A 16,933-nucleotide genomic window follows, 5' to 3' on the forward strand; every position below is an offset into this window, starting at 1 on the left:
GGGCGCATGTGTGTCTGCCTGACTGTGCGCATAAGTGTATTTCGGCTTAATAGGATCTCTCTTTTTGTAAGTAAATCAACCAGCTTGCTGACTTGCTTGAAAACAGAGCGCCTTGTTTGGATCCATTCATTCTCTATGTGAGCAGCAGTCCAAAACAGCAGCACATCAAACTATGTGGAACACCTGCTTTCAAAGGCCCCGTTTCCCCATGAGGCTTGGCAGTGCCCCCAACACTGAAGGCTCTTAATGTTCTGCACTTTCTTCTTCCTTCTGTATGCACAAGTGATGGGATAGACAGAGAGAAGTGGGCCTCAGTGCTTTTTTCCATAACCTTCCTATCTATTGCCATTTGCTAGGGGTGTTGAAAAATATGGATGCTGATGTGGAAGAGATGAAGGCTTCAAGTCCTATCTTGTGTAGGAGTGAAGCTGCAGAGAAATGGAAGGCATAGACTAGTAATTTGCACTATTTCTGGGCAATCGATGCTGAGATTTTCTTGAAAGTGCTTCACATAGTACCGAGTTGGATGCCTTGCAATACAGAACAACATTCGCTTTAAAATGGAGCATGCTCTACACCAGGGATGGGCAACTTGTGGCCCTCCAGATATTTTGGCCATGTAACTCCCATCAGTCCTCCCCCTTGGCTATGCTGTATAGGGCTGATGGGAGTTGTAGGCCAAAACATCTGGTGGGACACAAGTTGCCCCCACCCCTGCTGTGCTTTACAGTTTGACATGGTCTTCTCTGTTGTGGCACCTGATTATGGAATGCCCTCTCCTTGGAGACCCAACCGGCGCAGATGCTGGCTTCGTTTCAGCACCAAGTTAAAACATGGCTTTTTATCTAAGCCTTTGAGAGCCAAAGTTGCACGTAGTTTAGTTGTTTTTACAGTTTTACATATTTTTACTGGTATTAGCTGTTAATGGTTTAATATGTTTTTAGCAGGTAAAAAAATATTTATTGTTTTATATTGCTTGAATTGATTTGATCTGTATGCTGCCCTGAGATCCTAATGATCTAAGGCGGGATACAAATGTCTGAATAAATAAATAGATAAATTTTAAAAATGGTAAGCAAACCAGGTATTTCTGCCACACAAAAAAGGGGCAATATTTTTTGTGGGGTGGCATCATTTGTTAAACATCTAGTTATCCATTTCCTGACTCCATAAGACTATGTCTGCCACCGGTTTACATGAAATGCACGCATCCTCCTGGCCCTTGATAACCAAAGCTGATACAGCAATAACGTTGAATAAGGAAAGAGCTTAGTTTCCAAAGAGCAGTAGGATTAGGCTTCTGGTTGTCCAAAAAACTGGCCCACCCTCTTGTGGGGCCGTCTGCTTCTTGCTGTTTGAGACAGATTCCGAGAAGGCTCTGCTTAGATTCTTTGAGATCTTAGTAGTTTCCACTAAGTAATAATAGCAGCTCTTTTCCTACAGCTATTCTCAACCCGTTTTCTAAAGTCTCGAGTCTCCAGTGACTTATAATTGAGATTCATTGCCAGACACGCCACACCCAGCTTAGCTTTAGTGCATCCTCCCCGCGCTAACATTCCTGCTTCATGGTGAGAAAAAGATGGCCCAGTATATCTGAGCATGTGTTGCTGTACCGTGCAGTTCTGCCCCCGCAGCTCTTGTATCATTTGAGACCTTCTTAAATGTGCTAGAATATTTTAGCCATGTTGGAATGACTGAATGCAGAGCTATGCTTTGCATCAAGCACCCTGCTGAAATGGGCACACGCTCAACACATTGGCACAGACCGTGCTTAATTAGTATGCTTTTACACCAGTTTTGCATAGCTGTGCAATTTGAAAGAGGAAAGGTTACAATATAGAGAATATGGTGTTTAATGTCTCTGGTGAGATTTGGGAGTGAAGGAGTGGGAAAGAGACATGAATCGTGAGCTTTCGAGAGCACGTGATCCCTGTGCCGAAAGACTCTTCTCCCCCTCTGTATCCCACCACCGCTACCCTTCTCCCAAATCTTTAGATTCTACATTTTCTTTTCTTTTTTAAAGCAAAAACTTCCAACACCAATCCCCCTCTCTTTCAACCAAGAAGTCTAGAATATTTTTACAATCGGAGAGCTGAGGTTTCCAAGTGACGTTCAATCTGCTCAATTTTGTATTGACCTCCACCAGAGCCCCCTGGTTATAGGGCAGCCTTCCCCGGCCTGGTGCCCTCTGGGAATGATGGAAGTTGCAGTAGGGTGACCAGATGGAAAGGAGAACAGGGCTCCTGTATCTTTTAATAGTTGTACAGAAAAGGTAATTTCAGCAGGTGTCATTTCTATGCATACAGCACCTGATGAAATTCCCTCTTCATCACAACAGTTAAAGCTGCAGGAGCCCTGCCCTCTTTTGTATCTGGTCACTCTAGCTATACAGTCTAGCACATATGGAAGGCATCTGTTTGGGGAAGGCGGCCATAGGGAAATTGGGAAGCAATAAGTTTTTCTCTCTCTCTTTGGCCTTAGCTAGATGAAAGGTTATCCCGGGCTGATACCCGGGATCGCCCCTGTGCATCCAGATGATGCACAAGGGATCCTGGGCTCAGGCAGGGATCAACCCTCCCTTGCCCCGGGATAGTGGGCACCACTTTTGGTCCGGTTTTTCTCGTGGTCTCAGGCTGAGCCCGAGACCGCGAGCGTGTGGCCCTTTGAAGCGGTTTCTCCCAGCTGCGTGTGATTACTCACGCATAGCCGGGAGCCACAGACGAGGCTCAGCAGTCCCCAGGAGCGCTGAGCCCATCGGGGGGCAGAGTGGGGAGATCGGGGAAACTCACCTCCGCGCACGAACATTCGTGCGCATCCAGCCCTATTAAAAAAAATGGTGGTCGCGACGGGTCTTTCCCTTAGTTTGTCGCGCCTGGCGTGTAAACAAGGGCGAGATCCCGCGATAGTTGCATTGCATGCTCTCCCCTCGTCAGTCCCGGATTTTCAGGTGGGTCTAGCAAAGGCCTTTATCTCTGTCCCTTGCATTCAGAAACTGTCTAGCAGGGCTGGATTTGCAGCATTTGGATCGAAATAGTCCACGGTGATGAGAGCGGCAGCCAGTGTCTGAGGATGCAATGCAGGGCGAGTGGGAAGCAACAGGCAGCTGCGGGGATTAGCTGCTCAGCAGGGACAGGCATTTTTGGCTCTCTCCCTGGGTGTGTCCATGTCGGATGGCTTCTTCTCCCTTCCCAGAAACGGAGCTCCCTGCCTAGCTGCAGAGAAGCGTCCGTCCCCCCACCCCACCGCGCCTGCTCTCTCTTTGTGTTTGTTCTCCAGCAGCCTTCTTTCATTCCATCTTGGCAGAGTCAGTGGAGCAGCTGGATGTCTTTTTCGGAGCTAGCAAAAAAGAGGGGTTCCCCCCCTTCTTTTTTTCCATTCTGTTGCAGCTCTGGCTGTTGAGACCGGGCCTCAGTGCCACGGCGCCTGTTTACTGTCAGCTCCAAGGCAAGAAGCGCTCCTCCCGGGAAGTTGGGGAGGGTAGAGCCATGCAGTAATGTGAGATGGAGGACCCTGGGTGGGGCAGAAAGCAGAAGACTCGTCTTCCGCGCTGCATTCCTAAGGGCCTCTTCCTTGGGAATTCTTCTAGCTGCAAAACTGGAGCTCCAGCGGGGAGCTGCTCTGTCCTGGATGACATTTTCATTCCATGGCTCCAAAGGGGTTGGGGATTGTTCGTTTTAAACCCAGAGAAAATAACCTGTCATGGAGATGTCTTCTTCCCAGTCTTTTCTCCAACTTCAGCTTCAACTGTTTGAATTAACATAGTGCTTCAGCTACTGCTGGTTGCCTTACTGGTCTATCCAGTGGACAGGCACTGGATCTGGACCCAGCACATACTGTGAAGTCTGGCAGGGGAAGAGTCTGTAAAATGGGAGGATACCCTGCATGAGTGGCTCCCGTCTTTTTCCTGGGAGCCCTGCACTCCTTGTTGTGTGACAAAGCACCAAAAGATTACCCCAAAGGCTAGATGAACCAGCCCTGCCCTTGGATTCAGATATGTGGCTTTCTTGTTGTGCTGTAGGGAGGATCCCAAATGCATCAGAAATGATTGGGTTCCTAGAATTATTTCTGACTATGCGAGGACCTTTTTCTTTTTTTAATTGGCATTTAGGGTTTCCGGGCTTGATGTGGTGGGCTTCTGTTTCTTCCCTTACCACCTCTCTCCTCACATCTTATTCCTCTATTTCCCCCTTCACATTAATCTGGTTTCACCTTCAGATCTTTGATTTTCAAACCGCTGGTCTACAAAAGCACCAATCCTCAAGCATACTAGAACGCAACTCACAGTGACTTTGATAGGAAGTAAGAGGGGAGTATACACTTTAAAGCTTTTAACTCTGCTACAAAAAGTACTTTAACCCCAAATTGCAAAATACATTCACTACTGATAGTGTTGCACAATGGTGCACGTGGGTTTATACGTCCTGGCTGTAGCAGAAACACGGAAGCCATCATGGGAAAGGAGAATTTAGACCCTCCGCTCCTTCTTTGTTTGTTATAGAATAAACCTAGCCCAGGTTTATTTAAAGACCCTCTGCCTTGAATGATCTGCTTAAGGCAGCCTTCACCAACCTGGTAGCCTCTAAGATGATTTGGACTTCAACTCCCACAAGCTACAGCCAAGATGGTCAATGTTGAGGGATGCTGGGAGTTGTAGTCCCAAACATCTGGAAGGCACCAAGTTGGGGAAAACTGGCTTTGGGTGAGAACTGTTTGTGGGGCGTCAAAAGTTGAGCTGTTCCACCTATTCCATCCGACCTACTCAGGCCTAAAATCTATTCTTTAAGGAGCAATTAACTTTGGGTGAGAGAACTCATCACAAAGGTCCAGCTACTTGGCTTGGGAGAGCTGAACATTGTCAGCAGCTTAACTAGGGAAAGCCCTGCCCAGTTGATCTTTTCTTTTCTCTTGTTACTTGACCCTGTGCTGGCAAAGCACCTTCCCGGGGCTGGGGTGTTCCCCTCTGTGGCTATTGCTTCCGTTTGCAGCCTTCCAGACAGAAACATCAGCAGAACCAGCAAGTGTGGGAGAGAGAGAGAGGGAGAGAGAGAGACTCTAATAAGAGCCAGTGTAGGTCCCCACTAACTGTCTAAAGTCCCCCAAACACTATAGGAGCTTGAGTTTTTCACATTCTTCTACAGCTTTTACATTCACAGATACCATGCTTTAACTGCTCATGTAGTCATGCCAATGGAGAAAGAAAAGGCATGGGGGATTGCACAGCATGTATCGCCCTGTTTGTATTGCAAGTGAAAAAGTCTTCAGTGCAATGCTGTATGTTATCAATAGAGTAGACAGAGGTATCTACCATCCAGGAAGTACTTTCTAATTTTTTCCACATTTGAGGTTCTCACAGAATGTTGCTATTTCTCAAGTTGCTCTTATATACAGTTGTTCATACCAATTCATGAAAACGTTAGCCAATTCTGGAACAAACCTACGACCCATTGCTGTCCCTAAAATTTCCCAAAAACATTTATCCATGAATTGAAAGGGATTTTTCTTTGGTATCAGTTCAGCATTTTTCTTTAGTATAAAATCTTCTGCTAATAAAAAAATTAGCAGAGGATTTATATGTTGCTCATTTCTTCAGGGATTCTTCAGTTACTGTCATTGCCTCCTCCTGTGGGATATTTGTGGTTAATATGGATAGGCAACCCACATATAGAATCATAGAATAGCAGAGTCGGAAGGGGCCTACAAGGCCATTGAGTCCAACCCCCTGCTCAATGCAGGAATCCACCCTAAAGCATCCCTGACAGATGGTTGTCCAGCTGCCTCTTGAAGGCCTCTAGTGTGGGAGAAGCCACAACCTCACCAGGCAACTGATTTCATTGTCATACTGCTCTAACAGTCAGGAAGTTTTTCCTGATGTCCAGCTGGAATCTGGCTTCCTTTAACTTGAGCCCGTTAATTCATCTATTCCTTCAGGGGATGGGGACATTCCCACCCGCTACTTATCCATTCATTAATCAACCCACCCCATCCATCCACCTCCTGTCCATTTATTTGTGTTATCTATCTATCTATCTATCTATCTATCTATCTATCTATCTATCTATCTTTTGCTCTTTCCATTCATTCATCTATCCACAGATACCCATCCACCTATTCCTCCATCAGTGCATCCATCTGGCTTTTATCACTGCACACTGTTCTACCAATATAATCAGCAATAGGAAAGTGACCCGGAAGAGGGCGCAGCAGTTTTGTCTGGCAGATTAGAGGCCAATAGCAGCCATCTGAGTGGAGCTGGGTCCTCTAAACGTAGTGGGGCATTGTCTTTGATGGGAAGGGTAAATGACCTTGGTTCTTGAAAGAAATGGTAACGGGAGGAATTGAGAAGGAGCAGTTAGAGCAGCAGTGGGCCACAGAAGAGACCCCAAAGAGTCGCAAGTTACCCACATGTGGGTATATGATACACCCATAGCCACCAGTTGGACTGGTGTAGAGTGCAGCTCACACAAACAGTACAAAAATATATATTGAAAAATATGTGCTGCTTTCTAAATAAGGTTCCATCTGTGGAAGAGAAGGTTTTTAAAAAATTAATTAATATAGGCAAAGGTTCAGACACAGACCCACAGCCTGAAATTGTAGAACAGCCATGGGCAGGACAAGTTTCTTTGCTTATTTCAGGAAGGCGATAAAATCGTGGCACCCTCTCTTCCATTTGAGGCTACAGTCCATATGTCAGACTAGGAGGAGATGTGGCCGTGGGAGGTGGAGATGCCGGAATAGTGGACGAAACAGTGTGTGTGAACCTCTCCCAAATGTGCTCACCAGATTTATCAGGTGCAGCACTGAGCACAGCCTGAGGGTCAGGGAGTGGAGGTAGCATTTGTCTATAGGAGTTCAATCTCCCTGGTCATGTACCCTGTCCAACAGTTTTGAGTGCCTGTACCTGCTGCTGGGAACCCAAGACAAGGGCCGATCTCTTTGCCATTTGTTCATGCCCCAAGGGACGAAGCAGGAAGCTGGGAACACTAATTTCCTCTCCTCTGCTCACATCTAGGCAAGGTGAGACGGGGCTTCCTTGCCTGCTCATCTTAGCAGCGAGGGGCAACATGGAGCTGATGAGGAGTTCAGGGCCTTAAGTTCATGTTTGGGCCAGGCTGCTGCTGATTCAGTGGCACAGGTGGCTGATGGGCAGGGTGTGCAAATTTGGAATGATAGCTCAAGTTTTAGATTAGTTAGGAAGTTGGCTGTGTGTGCGAAGGAGAGTGTGTGAGGCATAGATAGTTTTCTGCCTATGCTGGTGTATGATTGTATGGATGGGTCCTGTGTGTAAAAGAGTAAGAGGCAGTCTCTATAAGAAGGCTTGTAGTAAAAGGGTTGCCCACGTCTCGTAGATTGATCTGAATAGTCTCAGCTTTATTGTTCCCCATCTGTAAATGGGTCAGTTATTTTCTGTGCTCTGTGTCTGTGACTCAACCTGTGTCTGTGGCTTAATTTAAGGAAGTGAGTCATCTGCTCTGCATATAGGTTATTTTCTGATTGTGATGTAGTTGTAGTCCAGATTGTGCTGTTATCCTGTACACGACTACACTTGATAGTCGAAAATTCTTCCCTTCCTTATGGTAACAAAGGGCATGTCTACACCATGCCTTATCCCAGGGATTGTCCCGGGATCATCCCTGTGCGTCCACATGATGCACAGCGGATCCCGGGGGCAGGGAGGGAAGATCCCTCCATTTCCCTTGGATAACCAGGACGGCTTTTAGCCCGATTTTTCCTGCAGTCTTGGGATTGCCCGAGAACGTGGGAGGTGTGGGTGGCCATCCCGTCTTCATCCCGGCTCCTTGCAAGTAAACGTGAGGAGCCGGGAACCAGGCACAGAGCTCTTCAGGTGCTCTGTGCCCATTGGGGTGGGGTGGGGAGAGCGGGGTGTTTTTCGTTAAACAACAACAACAACAAACCTGACCTTTCCTTTGGAGCGCTCCTGTGCTCATCTTCAGTAAAAAATAAAATAAATTAAAATGGCGAGCATGACATCCTCCTTCCTCGCTGGATGTTGCATGCTGCGTGTGGACAAAGGGGAGGATCTTGCGATCAGCATATCGTGAGATCCTCCCCCCCTTTCCTCCCCAATATAGACATGCCCAAAGTCTCTTAAGCCAGCTCTGCTGATATGTACTGTTTAAAGAGCCCTTGCCATCTGTGTGGTTGTAGTGTCAGCTGCTGCATTATTCTACAATAGCCACCCAACCTCACACTGCTCCTGACTGGAGACATACAGCCTGTACTCTGATGCCGCTTCCTGTTTTGGGGCTGTGAGAGCCACCCACCCCTGGAGTCTGAAGTGAGCAGCATTTCTTTCCAAGCCTGGCTGTGTATTTACTTAGGCAACAGTCAAAAGCGCTTCCTCTCTCTCTCTCTCTCTCTCTCTCTCTCTCTCTCTCTCTCTCTCTCTCTCTCTCTCTCTCTCTTTTCTCTCTCTCTCTCTCTTTAATTCCAGTGGAATTTGTACTTTGCTATTCCCACTCGAGAGGCCTCTAATATGTATATTTCTCCTCTTGCTTCTTTGGCATATCATCAGACCTTTACTCTGGCCATCAAAAATGGAGATGCCACAAGTTAGTCTGTCTTTTCTTGTGGCAGCTTTCAACCTTGATTTTGAAACTAGGAAGATAAGTTTCCATGGATTTTCAAACACACACATGGTGTTTCCATGTATTTTCAAACACACACATATTGTTGGTCTGCTGGCCAGTTGGGAGTACTCGATACATGAAAATTATCAGTCCAAATGTGAACTTTCTCTTTGGGCGGCCACTTCCAGTTCTACAAAGTATGCAGCTAACGGTGGCTGGATTGGCTGCTGACAACATTACTTCCTTTTGTCTATCAAAACAGGTCTTCTCTAACTATAAGAGTCTCGAACTGCTGGCTGGCTTCAGGAGGACTTTAACTTAGGCATTTCTCCAAGGCTAACTGTTTGGAACTGCCGTGGCTGCCTCCTAGTAGCCATACTACGCTGGATCTTTGGGAGAGTATTCCCATGGTGTGTCTGGCTTGGTTTGCTGCATCTGTGACTCATCTGTGACAACAGACTAGCTATATTTCTCCCTGAGAAAGAGGGAGAAGCCGGGGATTTCCCTCCTCTCCTACCAGTGTCAGCAGAGAAGACTGGGGTGGGGAAAGTCCGATGCTACTTTCACTGCAAGAGGAGTCTATGGCCAGATCTACACCAAATAGGATATTCCACTATGAAAGTGGTATGAAAGCAGTTTATAAGAGGCAGGAGCCACACTACTGCTTTATAGCAGTATTGAAGTGCACCGACAACTGTTGGGGCCCATTGACACATACCATATACTGCTTTCATACCACTTTCATAGTGCTATATCCTGCTTGGTGTGGCTCCTGCCTTTTATATACCACTTTCATAGTGCAATATCCTGCTTGGTGTAGATTAGGCCTGTGAGTGTGAATCCAAATGATGAAGTAGTTGGCTGGGCCAGCTCAGCTAAGCAGCTGAAGGACACAATCCCTCTCTCAATATGTCTGCTCCGTTGCAGTTTCCATCTCCTATTAATAAACTGCGTTCACATATCTTAAATTCTCTCGCATGAATATAGATGAATCCTTCACGGATGTTTTAAGAGCAGAAAGCCTAAATGTATTTTATTTCCAAATACTTGTCTACCTCAAGAAAACATTCAAAGCTGCTTGTCCAGATTGCGTTATGATCCCACAGCATTAGGGGACCCTATGTATTTACCTCATTTACATCCAGTGGCTTTGGAATTTTGGCTTGCTTTGTCATGGAGCCAGTGGGGTGGGGAGAGGAGGCATTATGGGAAAATATAGAGACTCTCCAGAGAACATCTGGAATGACTTCCTGCCAGATGCATTCTTTAGATATAAGAGAGTTTCGTTTCCATGTTATCTTGAAGAGCTTTCAGCAGCTGAATGTGAAAATGATCTGCATCATTGAAGCCATATACCAGCAGCTCTGTTTATTGATTGTGCATGTAGAGGGGTTCATCATGTGGATCACTACAATTGCACGTAGCGTTTCTGTGTAAACACTACATGCATTCCCTCATTCCATAACTGACAGGAAACATCCAGGCTACATGGAGGAAAATCATAGTCTCCTAGCAGTCTTGACATACTGTATGCTTTCCTCTCCTGCTTCTTAAGCTCCCAGGCTGCATAGTGTAACAAGAAATCAAACTTGAGGTCTAGCTGCAGGACCCCTCTCAGAAGCCTATATAAGTGTGTGTGTGTGTGTGTGTGTGTGTGTGTGTGTGTGTCTATTTCTGTCTATCTATCTATATAGATATCACATTAATTGTTTTTTTTCCCTGTAAACAAGAAAAGACATGGGGCTTATCTTTATGATGTGTTCCCATTTTAACCCAGATTTTCATCAATTTGGATTTGTTTCCCTGGTGGCAGACATTGCAAGTAAATGCTGTATAATTAGAAAAAAGTGCTTGCACAGGCCAAACAACATGTGAAACTGCATTAGTTTGGGGTTGGGTGGGCAGAGTCCCAGAAGTGGAACAAAGTCGTGAACTGCGTAGGTGTGGGGCAGCGCGTGAACAGAGGCTTGCTCCCGGACTCTGTGAAGTACAATGGACAAGAAAGAGTTACTTCCAAGTAGGCACCTTTAGCTTTAAAAACCATCAGAAGTTTTGCAGACCTTTGCTCTTCCTTATGTGCGCAGGCCTAACAGCAGGCTTCCTCCCTGCCCCGTCTTCCTTTCTGTGCTCAGTGAAGTGCAATGGATGAGAATGAGTTACTTCCGAGTAGGCATATTTAGTGAACACCTACCTTTGCGTCCACTCTCTCTCTCTCAGGGGGATCAGCTTTAGGAATCCAAGTTCTGCAGATGTGTGTCCCTTCATATGACATCACATTCAAAACTACAGCCTTGCTCCCATGCTCAGTGAAATTCAATATGAAGGCAAGGGGTTACTTCCAGGTAGGCAAGTTTAGCCAACTCCTTCCTTGTGTCCACACTGTCCTGATGGAACTTTACCTTCTGCCAATCAGCACAGCTCCCCCGGGGCTGCATCAAAGGCAGTTCAGGTCATAGTTTCCATAGTTTTTATGAGGTCCCTATTTTGGTCCCTTTTTTTGACCTGAAAGTACCCTAAAGTCCCTAAAATAGACCTGAATATGGAGTATGAGGCCTGCATTTGTTGAAAAGGAGGATATAAACAAAAGGAGCATATAGCCCAGTGATGCATCTCTTGCCTTTCCTCTTCTTCTTTGGAAGATTGAGAAGAGATGTAACTGTGACCTGGCTTTTCCTCTGTTTCTAAAAAACCAACTGTTGTAAGCTAGTTCGGGTGGCAGATGTGGGTCCACCTGTTGCAGAGGGTGGCTGTTCACTAAATGCTTGTACAACCCAAACTTCAGAAAAAGGGAGGTGGTGGAAAGCCATCTCTGACACAGAGACAAATGTGAACCTAACCGGGGCTTGGAAGAGAAGGGAGCCTCCCTCTCTGGAACAGCACTTGTCTGCCTGCAAAAGATTGTGTGTCTTAAGCTTCTGAAACCGCTGAAAGGTCAAGACATTTAAAACAAAACAACCCTCCTATTTGAAAGCAGAAAGGCAAAGGATAGGACTAAACAAAGCCACTCTGTAAGAATAACTGCTTGCTTATGGGGAGGGGACATTCTAGCTTCCTTTGCAGAGAAGGAGCTTCTGATTGTGCAGCATCCATATGCAGGGAGGGGTTATACCCAAGGGAGGGGCTTCCAAAGGCTAAGATGATGCAGACTTCAGTGCCTCATTGCCTGCTATTTAAAATTGAGAGCACTCTCTTTTCTTAAATGGAGCTATTAATTGGCTGAAATGAGGTCTGGTCAGATACAGAGGATCATTGTCCGCTGGGGAGGTTTGTTGTTCTTTTTTGTTTGTTTTTTAAAGTAAATTGTGCAGAATAGTCCCACTCTGTGACTCTCCAGTTGTCTATTTGGCTCCAGCTCTCGGGGACAAAGAGCAACCTAATAAAGGCTGCCTATCTGAGAAGGAATGTGGCTTTTCTCTGAAAGGCGTCTCAGTGATTTTATTACTTCCTGACTATGGTTCAGTTATATCTTATCACACTTCTCTTTCTTGCTCTCCACTGCACTGTCACTGGGTCGATCCCACTTCTTGTACTAAACAGTTTCCGCTGTCCTCAGTGCCAGCTGAGAAATTCAAATAAGACATGGGGGGTTACTTATCTATTCATTAAGGGTGCAATCCAATGCATATTTAGACAGAAAAAAAGTCCTCCAACTCCCAGCATTCCCCAGTCTGGGAAATGCTGGGAGTTGTAGGACATTTTTCTGTCTAAATATGCATAGGATTGTGCCCTTAATTTATAACCTACCTTTCTGCTAAGGAATGGTGCCCAAGGTACAGCTAACAGTAAAATCCAAATTAAAAACAGAATCTTAATTAAAACATAATGTACAAATTGAATAAATTTAAAATCCTCACCCAGTAGGATTGTGCACTGCTTCAGCTCTGAATCCGAATTCTGAATGGCAGCGAGCTGATTCGGCCTGAAGCAGCATGGAACCAAAGCGGGTCAGCTCCAGGCCAGTTTGGACCAATGCAGAGTCCCCTGCCACATGAGCCCCCTGCTCCTTACCTGGACACATCGTGAGTGCCCACAGCTGTCCAGGTGGCGATGAATAGGCCCGGACAGCACGGGCACTCATGGCGGGTCCAAGGAAGGAATAGGGGGCTCATGTGGCCAGGGAAGGAGGATCACGTGGTGGTGTGGTCTCTGGCCCAGACATCCATCCAGCCTGTCAGATAGATGAATAATTCAGACATCTGAATCTTGTTTGAGATTCGAGGTCAAGGCAGATCAGAAGAGCCGAAGCGGATCAGGGCTGATTCAGAAGCTCCGAATCAGCCTCTGAAGCAGGGTTGGGGGGTTTCTGTCCACAGCTCTACCACCCAGGTCATTGCTCCTTAGCTCCATTCTCAACTCTTCACAATGGCCTTTAGTCATTCTCCTGCCACCTGCATACCCAGACAGTCATATTTAGCATTGTAGTCCTTAAACAATGAGTGTGCAAGTATAGTTCCATCCTCACCCCTTTTAATCAGAGAAAATCCAATCCTGCCCCCCAAATGATGGGATACAGGCAGACTTCGTGAACAGGAAACCATGGGTGGTAGAAAACGGCCCCTTTCTCCTTTGCTTTAACCCCTGAATAAGTAAGTATAAAATCAGTGTGGTGCAGTGGCTTGGATGTGGCAAAGCTGCCTTGAAATCCCCACTGAGCCATGCAGCTCCCTAGGCAGCCTGAAGCAATGGTGTTATTTCTCAGCTGACCCTTCCTCCCAGAGTTATTGTAAGGTTAACATGAACCCAGGTATGCTGCTGAGAGCTTCCTTGAGGCAAGCAAAGGATACAAAAATGACAAATAAATAAAAAAGAGCATTGCTGGTCTAAAAGGGCAACTCTTCCTTGTATTTTTTTTAAAAAATCTTATGTGCCTGGTGTTTTTGGCTTCCAGGCAAGTGGCTACTTAGAAACCTCAAATAAATATGAATTAAAGTAAATCTCCTCCTTGTTTCCCCACAGTCTGATACAAGAGAGGTTCTACCTGTTTTTATATTAGTGCTGAGAGATGAGCTTCTGTCTAATATTTAAAGATGTTGTGCTTCTTCTATTTCGGATAGCCCCCTCGCCCCAGCCCTGCACTCCAACATAGTAATTGCACAGCTTGTGAAAGCTTTCAAACAAGGCCTTTTTGTAGGTTTTCTGGCCTCTCTTCTGGCTTCCTGCCAGTCTACCTGACACAATGTGTTTATGCCTTTCCTACGAGATCTCTGTCTCTTGGCCCCCTTAAAATCTTCATTTCCCCAGTCGTTTTTGGCTGGTTGCCATTTCTCATCTCGATCCTATCCTAGATCCAGAGCCGAGCTCCTTTCCCTTGAAGAATGTTACTTCAACACAGTATTATGGAAAGACATCTCTGTTTTATAACAAGACATTGGGTTGATATTACTGTAAAGATCTATAGTATGCTTATGTTTTACAGTAGCCAGCCGTTCCTTTTCTCCACCAGTTGTATCAAGTGCTTGGCAGTAGGTCAGTTTATGACAACTTCTTTTTTTAGCAGTTACTGTAAGAAACTGGCTTTCTTCATGGTTGACATTTGGTTGAAACAACATAAATCTGACAATGCCATTGTGAGCAGTTAACAGTCTACTGAGAGTTCTGCGTATTTGTCTTTTTGGAACCTCCATGTGTATTTTTACAGTAGGCCTTTTGATGGTTGCATGGTTGGTTTAAAACACCATTCCTTTCCACAATTAACTATGATGGCTTTTGACTGAGTTGCAGGTCAATTGTAATATAGTTACACAGTGAACAATGGCAACATAGTGAAAGAGGAACATTATTATAGATCAGACCATTTCATTTTTAGTTCTCACAATTTGCTAGCTTCCTCATTGGCACTAATCGAGATGACAACCCCACCAAAGAGCAAAGAACACTTTCAGAGGCAGGATTTTCCTCAACAGTGCAGCAGTGGAGGAAAAGTTTAAATACCCACCACCAACACATAGGCCTTATTAGCTAGACCAGGCTATATCCCGGGGCGAACCCCAGGATCATCCCTGTGCATCCGCATGACGCACAGGGGATCCCGGGATCAGGGAGGGATCATCCCTCCTTTGCCCCGGGTAGAGCCCTCCCCTTTGGGCATGCTTTTTCCGCAATCCCGGGCTGAGCCCGAGACTGTGGAATGTGTGGCCCGTTTCTGCGCCTTGACCCCACTGCACCAGGAGCTGCACCCATCGGGGGTAGGTTGGGGGGAGCGGGGAAGTTAATTTAAATTTTAAAAAAAACCACTTACCTTTGCGCATGACCGTTTGTGCAATGCCGTCGCTTTAAGAAAATATAAAAATGGCGGGCACAACACCTCTCTTCCTGAGGTTATCACGCCTTACGTGTAAACAGGGGAGAGATCTCGCGTTAATCACACGTGAGATCTCCCCTCCTCTGTCCCAGAAGGCCGGCCACACACACACACACACACACACACACACACACACACCCCTGCTGATTCTACCTGAATTTTTTAAAAAACTGCCCTTTGCATGTAAAGATACATTTAACTTCATGTCTAGTTTGGCTATCAGTTAGTGAGTACATTAGTATTTGTTCAACTTTCTAACACCAGGTACTGAAAAAAGTATGTATGAATAAAACAATGATAGTCATACTGAGAACCCATAGTAAGGAAATATCTTTATTAAAACAAGTAAAAACTTGGTATAGAAAGAAAATCTGGTGTCGAAAAGCCCCCAGTTTTAAAAAGGAGATTTGCAAACTAAACACAATAGTCATTGGTAGGTATAGCAGGTATTGGATTAGGTGGTGCACTAAGTTAAGAAAAATCATTTTTATTGACTTTTTTACCTAGTGCAGAACTAAAATCAATCTCCATCTTTATTATGCTGCAGGATTAAGAAGCAACTTGTGCCTCTTAACCCTGCCATCAGAGGCAAATGCCTGGTATGTCTGCCTCTGATCATACAAAAAAGCCACAGCTGTCCAACGTCCCAAAATATCATCTTAATATTTGCTTGTCATGTTTCTCTGTAAGTCTGCTCTAAGCCAACTCAAAAACCTGTGAGTTTTACCAAAGGCAAGAGGCAGGTCTGTGTTAACAGCTGTCCTTTTATGTTTTCAGAAATAGAGAGCAGCCATTGCTTCTAAGTGTAATATGATACCTGGTTGGTCTTAATAAGGGTATTGCCCAACAATGTGTGGTCTACAGTTCTGCTTATATCGATTTTTTGAGCCTTTGTAACGTTGTAACTTGTATCACTACCTTGAATACCGTTGCTCAGTAGTGTTACTTAACTTTTCTTGTAACGTTGTTGCGGAGCACACTGTTCGTTGCCCCATTGTCTTTGTTGTTGTTTCTTCTAGTTTCTGTGATCCTTGCAATTCCCAGACTGTCCTTTCTCTGCGCTTCCCTCTTCCTTGTTTTTGTATTTTCCGCGCCTCTCTAGCTAACATTCCTTTATGCGCATGCTCTTAATTTCACATCTTTGTGGCGGGAGTTCTTCAGAGAGAGTGGTTTGTGGATTGTCGGAGTTGTCTGTCTCTTGAGGAAAGTGTAGGGATGCCTGGTGAACGGAATGTGTTAAATCTTTCTCATTTTTTAAACATTCCCGTGGCATTACATGCAACCTACCTTGGGTAAAAACTATATATATATATATATATATATATATATATATATATATGTTAAAGGATGTGCATATGCGCATAATTTAATTTATTTTTTAAAAAAAATAAATTAAGGATGCACATCCTTTAATTTTTTTTTTTTAAGTTTTTACCCGAGGTAGGTTGCATGTAATGCCACGGGAATAATGTTTTAAAAATGAGAAAGATTTAACACATTCCGTTCACCAGTTCTAACAACGGTTACTGAAGGCGCGTAGAGGAAGTTACATCAGACAGGAAGCCTGGTGAGGGATCATGTGACATTAGTTTCACAATGCGACACAGAAGACATCTTAACAACGGAGCACATTCAAAGAAGTCTAATGACGCAGAAGTGTTACAACGAAAGGTAAAATGGTACAAAACCTTTCTGTATAATGTTATAAGGAACACATCACATGATCACTGACGTCATTCAGAGCTATCTATAACGTTACAGCTACAGTAATGTAGATTCAGCCTGTATCTATGCACAGAACAGCATAGCATAGCTGGGCTGGAAATGGCATGAAGATTGCTTAGTCTAAGGGTAGACAATCTGGTACCCTCCAGTTGCTTTGGACAACAATTCCCATAATCCCTGAGCATTGGTCATGCTGCCTGGGGCTTATGAGAGTTGTAGTTCAAAACATCTGGAGAATACCAGGTTACTAGCCCTGCCTTAGTCCAATCTCTGGGCAGGATCTTCTTTTCTTCAACCTGTGCAAATTTAGCCAACA

The 16,933-nt window shown here is 45.1% G+C and overlaps 1 protein-coding gene and 1 long non-coding RNA gene across 2 annotated transcripts in view; both read left to right on the plus strand.

The window, feature by feature from the left end:
- LOC134392656 (uncharacterized) overlaps positions 1 to 16,933 on the plus strand; it is a 284,868-nt gene that overhangs the window by 249,466 nt on the left and 18,469 nt on the right. The window lies entirely within an intron of this gene.
- CD81 (CD81 molecule) overlaps positions 1 to 16,933 on the plus strand; it is a 77,324-nt gene that overhangs the window by 41,922 nt on the left and 18,469 nt on the right. The window lies entirely within an intron of this gene.

The sequence above is a fragment of the Elgaria multicarinata genome, chromosome 2, assembly GCF_023053635.1.
Source record: "Elgaria multicarinata webbii isolate HBS135686 ecotype San Diego chromosome 2, rElgMul1.1.pri, whole genome shotgun sequence".
NCBI lineage: Eukaryota > Metazoa > Chordata > Lepidosauria > Squamata > Anguidae > Elgaria > Elgaria multicarinata.